This window comes from Elephas maximus, chromosome 1 (assembly GCF_024166365.1).
Source record: "Elephas maximus indicus isolate mEleMax1 chromosome 1, mEleMax1 primary haplotype, whole genome shotgun sequence".
NCBI classification, from domain to species: domain Eukaryota; kingdom Metazoa; phylum Chordata; class Mammalia; order Proboscidea; family Elephantidae; genus Elephas; species Elephas maximus.
The window spans coordinates 112,751,833-112,760,016 of record NC_064819.1 but is presented as its reverse complement, the minus strand read 5'-3'; positions in this window follow the sequence as shown (position 1 = coordinate 112,760,016).

The window sequence follows — 8,184 nt, the reverse complement described above, 5'->3', positions numbered from 1 at the left end:
CCTCACTTGGATAAATAAGAGAGTGAAGGCCAAATATGGAGCCCTGGTGGTGCAGTGCTTAAAGCATTCAGCTGCTAACCTAAAGGTCAGCAGTTTGAATCCACCAGCCACTCTGCAGGAGAAAGATGTGGCAGTCTGCTTCAGTAAAGATTTTAAAGCCTTGGAAACCTGATGGGGCATTCTCCTCCGTCCTGTGGGATCTCTATGAGTTGGAATTGACTCCAAGGCCGTGAGTTTGGCTTTGGTTATTTAATGTGTATATAACTCAGGCCTGAATGAAGTGTCTGTATCACACACATTTTTCCCATAATGCACATCACAGCCTTCCTGGGCTCGGGAACACTAGACAGCACCCCAGCACTATGCTTGGAAGCCGTTTTAAACAGCAACACCACCCGCAGAAAGAACAAAAATGAGAAAAAAATGTGGCATTAAATAAACCTTGAAAAGGGCACATGTTTATATTATGAGAGTTGAAACAAGAAGGTAGAATGTCGCCTTGTTCTAACTCAGCTGAGAATGTGCACTTCGGACAACTAAAATTTTTTGCCACTCTGCATGTCCACAAACGACCGCACAAGTGCTGCTGGTATTGATTTTGGGAACACGACTACATTTTAGCTAGTGAGCAATTTCACACATGCAGAACCTGTGAATAATGACCATAGACCATTTATTTTTAATTTGTCAGAGTATAGTATTTTTTAATTGTCCAAATTGCCCAGAAAATCATCGTTACGTGTTTAGTGAGCTTCAAAGTTTTACTAAGAAACAGAGTTATTGATTATTAGAGCATTCATTGCAAAGGAGCATAGAAACTGACTTAACTGAAGTCAAAAACTAGGAGATTTTTCAAGGATACCTTGAAATTTTGGGTTATTTAGGAAAGAACTTCATCTTGGTGGTAACTCACAAGGCTTGTCCACTAGAAGATGCAGATCTCAGGGTTCCTAAAGCAGAAAGAACGTCCTCATTCCCCACCACTGCCCCTCCTAATCCATTCTCTCCATTTGCTCATTCCTGCTCCAGGGTGAAATCTGGAGCAATGAGGGTCCCCCAGAACACACAGGCCTTTGTACTGTTTTTATGGAGTTTTGATTTTTAGAAGCTTTTTACTAAAAGTCTTTGATGGAACCTCTGCAAAAATAAAAGTCACACAATATCCCTCATACAAAACACGGACCGGTGTGCTGTTCCTAAGACACAGCGTGCTTCCGATGTCACAACTTCTTTTGGAAGGATCGTTATGATTTGTTTTGAAAGAGGGAGAATTACTGATTGAAACGCTAACCTGGGCATTTCAACCACTTCTGTACTTGTTTATTTCAAATTGAACCAGTAGGTGTCACTGTTGAGCCCTCCGGTTAGTGATTTAGGCATGCTACTTTTGCAGCGTAGTGGTTAAGTGCTACCGCTGCTACCCAAGAGGTCGGCAGTTCAAATCCGCCAGGCGCTCTTTGGAAACTCTATGGGGCAGTTCTACTCTGCCCTATACGGTCGCTATGAGTCGGGATCCATGGCAGCGGGTTTTGGTTATATCAGCCTGCAAGGAGTCTGGTGGCACAATGGATCAGCGCTTGGCAGCTAACCAAAAAATTTGTGGTTCCAGCCCACCAGCCGCTCTACTGGAAAAAGACCTGGCGATCTGCTTCTGTAAAGGCTTCAGCCAAGAAAATCCTATGGGCTAGTTCTACCCTGTCACATGGAGTCACTATGAGTTGAATATCAACTCAAAAGCACCCAATAGCAATATGAGCCTGCATGTGGAAAACTGAGCGTGCCTCACACTTGGTCACAGAGTGAGCTGTAGATGTCTGAAGGTATAATTCAATTTCTCCGAAGAGACAGATGTAACCCTGTCCTAACTGTCAAAATACAGCTTAAAGAGGACTTCTCAACCCACCCTCTCAGTGGCCGCTGAAGAAGCTACGGTCCACTTCACACACAGTCTGAGGACACACTCACGTGGTTATTGTGCATTCAAAAACCTTGGGAGTACTGGGAAGTGGAGCTCTGAGAAAGAGAAGCCTCTCTCTGCCAACTTCATTCCATCTCAAGACAGCCCCAAGTTGAAATTTATCTTTCAAATACCTAACTTCCGTTTGGTTGCCCCTCCCTCTGATAAATTCTCTCCTCACTGCAGATTCCCTATTCCCACTGGCAGCTCAGCCCTATTCTCCACTTTAGATTCCGAACTATAAAACTAAGGTCTGAGTCCAACTCTGACACTCACCCTCTGACCTCTAGCAGATTATTTAAACTCTCTGAATCATAATGGCTTCATCTGTAAAATGAGGAATATCATTCTTATCTACCACTCATCATTGTTATAGAAACCATAAAATACCGAATTTGAAGTTTTGTAAAAGGTGAGTGTTGCCTAGTTATTGGAGCCCTGGTGGCGAAGTGGTTAAGAGCTCGGCTGTTAAACAAAAGGTCGGCAAGTCAAATCTGCCAGCCGCCCCTTGGAAACCCTATGGGGCAGTTCTACTCTGTCCTACAAAGTTGCTATTAGTTGGAATCGACTCTATGGCAATGGGTTTGTTTTTGTTTTCCTGTGTCTAGTTATTACGTGATGAGGCAGTTACTTTTACTGAATTTGCCCATCCACCAAGACATAGCTATTACGTGCCAGATTTCCTCAGGGCCCTATGGTAAATATATGTATGTTTGTATCTTAATTCATGTATTTATTGAATAGGAAGCCGGCACTACGAGATAGGACAAGGCAAGAGTAACATGTTGCCTAGGTTTAAGGAGTACAACTACTGGTATTGTTTTAGACAGAGAAAAGATATAACTAATGGTCAGGAGAAAAAATACAAGAATATAAAGCAGTAAAATACTAATTTATCTGGTTTTAGACAATTTTCTAAAGCAAAGAAATAATCATATAATCTTAGAGATTTACTGTATTGTATGTGTGCATATATATATATAACATACACACACATGAATGCATGTATATATGTAAACTGTTGCCATTAAGTCAATTCCGACTCGTAGCAGCCCTATAGGACAGAGTAGAACTGCCCCATGAGTTTCCAAGGAGTGCCTGGTGGATTCGAACTGCCAAACTTTTGATTAGCAGCCATAGCTCTTAAACACTACAGCACCAGGGTGTGTGTGTGTGTGTGTGTATGTATATATATATATATATATATATATATATATACATATATCTAGTCCTTGGGTGGTACAAATGATTAACTCATTGGGCCGCTAACCCAGGTTGGTTAGCAGATTGGAGGCTGGAAGTTTGAGTCCACCCAGAGATGCCTCAAAAGAAAAGCCTGACAATCTACTTCTGAAACAATAGCCATTGAAAACCCGATGTGACACAATTCTAGTATGACACCCGTAGGGTCTCCATGCAATGGCAACTGGTTTTATATACATAAGTACGTGTGCAGGTGTGTGTGTGTGCTGATATCAAGAACTGCCATTTCTATATCTAGAGGTCCCGAAGGCCTTGCACACCCTAAGACTCCCTATGCTGATATTGATAATGATGATTTAAAACTGCCAGGCCCAAAATGACTTTAATAGTCAGGAATAATCGACAAGGGTATTTTCAGTGTGGGGAGATGACATTAGCAAAGATTTGGAGGCAAATTTATTTGAACATGAATCATGGAAGAGATGGGAGAAGACTGACTCCATGGGAAAAGAGAGTCTATGATGGTGAGAAGTGATAGCCACCTTCGCTTGGTAAAAGGGAATCTTGTTCTGTAGAGCTGAGAATGTCTGGCAGAAGTGTTGATTTTGACATATCATATGGGGTCTTACTGATGAAAGTTTGCCTTATTGTTCAAGTTTTGCAATAAAATATTTGAGAATGTTTCCACTTCTTTTCAAAAATTCCATTTAGGTAGTTTCCTGAGACACAGTGAAAGGAAGAGGTAGAAAACCCTAAATACAGACCCTTTACTCTTGCTCATAGACAACAAGTTCATTTACAACTCTGCACTTTGCACACGTTGTTCCCCCTACATGTAATGTCTGTTCCCTTTCTCCCCAGTCAATCCAAATTGACCTTGACCTTCATGTCCTTGTCCAAAGTCTACATCCCTCAGAAGATAAACCTGGCTCCTCCAGTATCTACTTGAGAGATGAGTCCTTCTTCTCTCAATTCCTTAAAGCAGTCCTTAAAAAAAAGAAAAAAATTGCCATTGGTTCCTACTGACCAGCCCAAACTGACCAAGTTGCGGTTAATTTACTTAGTTCCTAATTTACTTAGTTCTTCCTCTTGCTTATTTACACATGCACGGAATAACTTTCAATCCATAAAGAAAGAAGAAAGAGATACCGATGCATAGAGGAGAGAGCATTAGCTATGGGATCGTTACTGTTGCCATTAGCGTTATCACTACCACTGATAGTGTTTTGGGATGGTGGCTATCACAGAAGCAGGCCTGGCACTAACAAAAGCAGTTGTAGCAATGTGACCATCAGAAGTGTTTCTGCAGAACAGCACTAACTGTACTACTTGAAATAATCAATTCATCATATAAAACCCACTTCCGTCGAGTCGATTCTGACTCATAGTGACCGTATAGGGCAGAGTAGAACTGCCCCATAGAGTTTCCAAGGAGCACCTGGTGGATTCGAACTGCTGACCTTTGGGTTAGCAGCCATAACTCTTAGCCACCAGGGTCTCCATGTGACATATAGTCATGAATAGTTTACACACACCTACGCATGCACACATGTATATATATATAAAACCAGTTCTGAGGTCTGTTTTAGGGCGTTCTTTTCTTCAGTATTGAATGGGCCTGTGTACAGTTAGCTCATTGTGTAAATAAAATTGCTTTCTTCCCTCTTCTACCTCCTGTGTTTGAAAACTGCCTCCTTCATGTGGTATGCCATTCAATCTTCCCAGGTGGTCAGGACCCTCACCACGGCCTCCCCCAGTTCCCTAAGATGGTATCCTATGTACAGAACCAGGTTCTCAGCTGCACATCTGAATCATCTTTTGTTTTGTTGTTATTGTTGTTGTGTTTTAGTTATTCTCTCAATAACATGGTCTGGATATTTACAAAAAAAATCATTTTCAAGAGGGCTCTATAGCATGTAAAAAAAAAAGAATATGCCAAAGTTTGTAACCATGGGAACTTTCTTTTCTGGCACAGTATCTCATGGTACTAGTGCTAGGAGTAGCAATATATTTTGAAAAATGCTGCTTTAGTAAAAGTGCATTAAAAAATCCAGAATTAAAGTGACACATACTTCTGACTGGGGATCCTAAAAGCATATTGCATGTAGAGAAACTGAACTTTAAATTAAAATAAAGGAGATTTCGGATGCTGCTGACATATTGCCAATTACTGGAAGTGCTTCTTTTAAGAGCCTAATATTTCAGGGGAGGTGCGAGGGGATGAAAAGAAAACATCCTGCTTAAAAGTGGAGGATAAAATAATTGCCTTCTAAAAAGCCCCTCTAATTTATGATTCTATGCACAGATATAAAGTAAACCTCTTGGAGTAAATTACATGTGATTATTCATGTTAGCACAGTCCTTTGAGTAATAAAATATACCCCTCTCAGTCTCAACCCACCTGAATCAAAGGAGAATGAAGAACACCAAGGTCACACGATAACTATGAACCCAAGAGACAGAAAGGGCCACATGAACCAGAGACTTACATCATCCTGAGACCAGAAGAATTAGTTGGTGCCTGGCCACAACCGATGACTGCCCTGATAGGGAGCACAACAGAGAACCCCTGAGGGAGCAGGCGATCAGTGGGATGCAGACCCCAAATTCTCATAAAAAGACCATACTTAATGGTCTGACTGAGACTAGAGGAATCCCAGCGGCCACGGTCCCCAAACCTTCTGTTGGCCCAGGACAGGAACCATTCCCGAAGACAACTCATCAGACATGGAAGGGACTGGACAATGGGTAGGAGAGAGATGCTGATGAAGAGTGAGCTATTTGTATCAGGTGGACACTTGAGACTGCGTTGGCATCTCAGGTCTGGAGGGGGGATGGGAGGGTATAGAGGGTTGGAAGCTGGCAAAATTGTCACTAAAGGAGAGACTGGAAGGGCTGACTCATTAGGGGGAGAGAAAGTGGGAGTATGGAGTAAGGTGTATATAAACTTATATGTGACAGTCTGACTTGATTTGTAAACGTTCACTTGACGCTCAATAAAAATTAAAATATATATATATATATATATATATATATATATATATATATATATATATATATATATACCCCTCTCCCTTTACATCTGCTCCTCTAACTGATGGTCCTTTTGACCATGGATAAAGCTTCCTGAGATGGGTCTCATAACAATTTATTACAGAAAAGTCTGATATCACCCCAACTTTTCATCAATCATAAAAATTTAAGTCTCTTTGGAGTTACTAGAATTAACCTAAGGGGGGGGAATCCTATATGATTCATCAATGAAACTTAAGGAGTAACAAGGCATAGCCAGATATGTCTTCATTCATGTCCAAACAGAATGCACTCCCAAAATGGCTATTTAGCAGACATGAAAAAAAAGAATGGCAAAAGGTCACCTCCCAAGAGGAAATAAACATACCAAGTATGAAAGAAAAGAGTCTGACTCTGTTCGGCTTTGTTGTTGTTAGTTGCTGTCTAATCAGTTCCTACTCATGGTGGCCCCATGTGTGCACAGTAGAACTGCTCCATAGGGTTTTCAAGGCTGTGGCCTTTCAGAAGTAGGTCGCCAGGCCTGTCTTCCAAGGTACCTCTGGGTGGGCCCAAAAGCTAACCTTTTGGCTAGTTATCAGCACTTAACCATTCGTACCATCCAGGGACCCCCTCTTCAACTTTATCCAGTCTTAAATATTATCTTCAAAATTTTCCCTTTGACATGACGAATTTCCCTTGGTTTAAGGCAGGCATTGGCTGACACTACAGGCACCGTGGATAGCAACTAACACGGAGTGACCAAAGCTGTCCTCCTTCCTGCCCACAAGTGTCTTCCCCACTCACCTGTTCTGGCCTCTGACATATCTGCCCTTCTTTTTTTTTTTGCCTTAAGGCCTTATCACCAAAAAATTCCTTTCTGGGGATAGATTACCTGAGAACATAAGACTTGAATCTATCAGCACCCATGAAAACTTTAACATGAAATGAATTAATTAACTGATACCTAGCGGAAGCCAGAGAACCAAAAAATGGGTGTGACACAGGATTCATCAGTTATGACAGAGCAGAGAGTTGGAAACAATGTAATTAATGGACGACCATGAAATGCAAGCCCAGACATTAATAATGAAGTACCAAGAGCAAGGGGAGGGATCTCAGAAGAAAGAAGATAAGCAGTAAGAATTAAAATTTTAAAGCTCTTGGGGCAAAATACATTTAGTGGTAAGCCTGATAAAATAGAATTAAAAAAACCATTTGTTAAAAAATTAGAAGTCCTTTTTTTGGCTGGTTTACCTGGTTTACAGAAGTCTTTGTCAAATGGGTTTTGCTCATTTTTCCTACGGTCCTAAAGGATTCACCACGCTAAGCCTACAGGAGAAAGGATGTGTGGTCAGGTGCATTTTTACATCAACCCCAGAAATCTGTGCTACCCCCTTGACTAGAGTCTTATGATGGTGGGCCAGCAACTCAGAACCAAACTCCTTCTACCCTAACTGGCGAGTCAGCCAACGTGCCAATCACATGTGCAGGAAAGACTTATTAAAGACCACGAGGCGGAGTTTTTCTGTGGCTTCTTGGTTCTAATCTCTCTCCTCTGGTCCTTCAACCTCAAGTTTTCCCTGCCCCCACTCCAGCACCACGGTGGTCTTACGCCATCTCCTCTTTCCCTTCCTATTCTTCTCTAAACAAAATGAAGTTGGTCCATTTTGTTGATGGAGTAGGATAGTCACAATATATTTAGTAGAAAAAACTAACGAAGAGCTATGATTTTTTTTTTTTTTTATGAAAGGGGAACATACAAAGAAAAATGTCTAGAAAGACACACACCAAGGGGTTAAAAAGTTATGTATAGTGATATTAAGGGTAATTATTCTTTCCTTTTTACTGGAAGGAGGGGCTTGGTTTGGTGATATACACATTTTCTAATTATTTAAATAACAACGATATGTTAGTTTTACAATATTTATTGTCTATATTTTTATATTTTTAAAAAGAATTTGTTACAGGTTACTTATTAGTGAAAATTTTACACCCATTCATTCATTCACGTA